Source organism: Cydia strobilella, chromosome 10 (genome assembly GCF_947568885.1).
Source record: "Cydia strobilella chromosome 10, ilCydStro3.1, whole genome shotgun sequence".
NCBI lineage: Eukaryota > Metazoa > Arthropoda > Insecta > Lepidoptera > Tortricidae > Cydia > Cydia strobilella.
This window is the reverse complement of record NC_086050.1, coordinates 15,974,760-15,978,127: the sequence shown is the minus strand read 5'-3', so window position 1 is coordinate 15,978,127 and position 3,368 is coordinate 15,974,760. Positions and strand designations below refer to the sequence as shown.

At 48.7% G+C, this 3,368-nt stretch overlaps 1 pseudogene; it reads right to left on the bottom strand.

Moving 5' to 3' along the window:
• Positions 1-258: 258 nt before the first annotated feature.
• LOC134745037 (staphylococcal nuclease domain-containing protein 1-like) lies at positions 259-3,120 on the bottom strand (annotated as a pseudogene).
• Positions 3,121-3,368: the final 248 nt, after the last annotated feature.

The following is a 3,368-nucleotide window of genomic DNA, read 5'->3' as shown; positions in this document are numbered from 1 at the left end:
GATAAATAACTAAATCAATTAAATGCATATTTACAGATTAATTCTTTTTTCAATATAGAGAAGTATTATTTCTGACTACATTGCAGTCATTGCCGCGTTTAATATATTACAGAATAAGACCCATTTCATAGTAGACCTACTTCATTATGTTTATAAAAGTTATAAAAATACCGAGTCGTGCTCAGGAGGTTAATGTTCACAACTTTAATTAATTGTCTTAATAGTTCCATGAATTACCAAAGCAGTTGCGCAAAAAAGAAAGTTTAGATCGTTGATAGCGTCCAGACAATGTGGGATGGTGGATCCTGTCGGTACGTAGTAGTAGTGTAGAGGTGTGGAGGAACCGGTAGACGGAGCGCTAGCGGCGCGCGCCGAACTCCACGGCGTCGTCCTCGGTGATGTCGCCGTGCTGCCACAGGTTGAGCCGCGAGCTCTTGGCGTGCTCCTGCACAGCGCGGTACTCGCTCACCAGGGTCGCCAGTCGCCGATCGCGCACGGCGTCCAATAACACTAGGCCCTACTTTATCAGGTTCTTGCCGACGTCAAGGTTGGTGGCGGGGTCGACGAACGTAACGGCGGCGGGCGGTTGAGCGTGTCCATGGAGAAGACGGTCACGGCCTCCAGCCGGTCGTCGGGGTCGGCCGGGAACTTGGCGCAGCACAGCGAGTACTCGGTCGCGTACGCCGGCTCCGACTCCGTGCCCGCGGGCAGGTTCGCCAGCCGGGAGTAGTTTATCACCTCTCTGTTTCCATAATCAATGTAGAATATATGAACCTTTTTGTCTTCAGTGATCTTTTCTACTTTGGCTCTGTACCACTGGTTATCTAGAGAAAATAGTGCCGCACAAACTTGACCCCTCCTCGGTACAAGTGACCCTGGTAAAGGCGCATTCGCTTTGAACTAATGGTGAATTTTATCCATTAAAGCTTCCAATTTTGCACCATTTTCAATATTTTGTGCGTAAAAGTGGCCTTCCGGTGTAATTTCGGTGATGATCACTTTATCATATTTGACGGTTCTGTCCTGAACTGGAGCATTCTTCTCCTTCTCGATTTCCTTCTCTATTTCAACATAATCCTTCCATATACCGATTCGTTTTTTGATGGCGTTCTCTTCGGCGGTCTTGATGGCGCGAGCGAACTCGGAGGTCGCGGCCGTGTGGTGCATGGAGGCCAGGCCGTGCTCCACGAGGGACACGGACAGGTTCTCGTTGTCCACCCACAGCCAGCCGATGAAGTTGCCGGCCTTGTCCATCTCCTCGATGGTGATGACGACGTCGTGCTGCAGACACTTCTCCTTGGTGTAGAGCAGCGCCTCCTCGCCGTAGGGCTCGGCCTCCTACGTGCCGCCGTCTGCCGTGGGACGCGCGCCGCGCGGGCAGTTGATGCCGGCCAGTAGGATTGTCACAACAACTGATTCTTTAGGAATGTATATTCTCATTCTAGAACCGCTCGCCACGAATTCGACTGTGGCCTCCGTTTTCTGGGCTCTCTTTAGGAAGCGGAAGAATTTTTTAGCTTTTGCAGAGTCGCCACTTGTGTCTTGTATGCGATGAGCCGGGATGTCCTTTTTAGCGTAAATGCCGATTCCTGCCTTCTGAGCTTTAAGTTCCGCTTCGAGCAGTTTGTCGTAGTGGGAGCTTCTCTGATCGTTGCCTTTGTTGTACCTCACCACTGTTGCGTAGTCTTTACTTACTAGAGCTTCTGCAATGTTCATTCCACTGGCTTGAACGGTGCAACATGTTTTTTCAGGGAAGTTGTCCTTGGCCGGCTGAATGTAATCTACAGTCACGGTTACTTTCTTGCCAATGAGCTTCTTTCGCAAAAATTCACGAGCTTCAAACATCCAGGGGATATCATACAGTGGCTTGAAACCCTTCGGCCTGATTGATGGCTTACCCTCTTCATCTGCGCTGTTCTTTTCGCGCGGGTGTCTGATGCTGGCCAGGAATATCTTCTTGGAGGTGTTGTTGGGCAGCTTGACGACGAGCGCATCGCCGTCGACCACCTCGAGCACGGTGGCTGTGAACTCCTTGTCCTTGGCGGCGATGACGGGCGCGTTGCTTACGTAATTGGTCCACATGCGGAGCTTGGCCTCCTTGGCGGCGCGCTCGGCGGCTCGCAGCGTCGATGCACCTGATTTTATAACAGCGAGTGACCAGTCGACACATCTGGCGAAGCCCTGTCTCAGCAGAGCCTCGGCGATGTTGCCCTGCGGGTGCAGGATGGTGCCGACCAAGTTGTTGTTGTTCACAGACTCCAGAATCACTTCCACATCTTTATGTAGGAGTCGACACTCCAAGAAGAAACGAGCTTCTTCTGCGTACGGCTCTGACTCGCCGTCTTGTTTTACTGCAGGACATCTAATTCCAGACAGCATCAAGGTGATTTGATGGAAATCAGGCAGCAAGCATAACCTGACAGTGGAGCCATCACGGACATACTCAATGATGGCTTTGATGGGTTGCCCATTGTACTTGTTCACAAACTGCTTCGGGTTGTCAATGGTCCATTTGATATCTCGGACATGCCCATTGATATCAGAGCCCCAAATGCCTTTGCCTTGTGATTTGGCAATATCTTCAATGTCGACGAGCTTCTTCAGCTGAGGGATATTTCTCCCGCCTTCTCTGACCTTTGCCAATCCTTCAGCAAGTAAAGCTTCAGTCACATTCTCATCTTTAGTGGTGTCTTTTCTTGTCCACACAGATCCATACTGTCTAGTTGTAGAGTTATTAGGTTTTTCAGATGTAAAAATCACTTCTTTCCCAACCAGCTTCTTTCTTAAAAACTCGCGCGCCTCCCATGCAAAAGGTTCATCTTTTGACTCCACATCATTGTTGGCAGTGCGCTGGCGAGCGAGTTTGGGGGCCGTGATGCCCGACAGGGCTATCACTTTCTCTGGAGGAGGCCCGCCTCTCGGCTGCTTTCTTATTACGATAGTGTCTCCCGATAATACCTGCTTTACTATTCCTATTTTTTGAACAGGAGCTGGTGCTGGAGGACTCATTTTAAGTTATTATCTGGATCACGTAAATGGATAAGAAGCTATGAAATTACTGACGAGACGAGAGAACAACGAACAACTAAGAAGACTGGCGAAACGTGGCGGGCCGCCGGTGTTTCCACATTCCGTGACATGACCTCCTCGCAGAAGGAGGCCACCGCTTCCCATTTCCTCTCGCTACACAGCATTGCCGCTATTAAGATAAGATAAGATAATTTATTCCATAACAATTTTACAATCATGTCGGAAATATCTTACAAGCTACTAAAATAAATTACAATTCTATAAATAACATGCATATTATAGATTAAATTAAAATATACAAGATAAAAACAATCACAGTCTTATATTTAGCTTAGTTT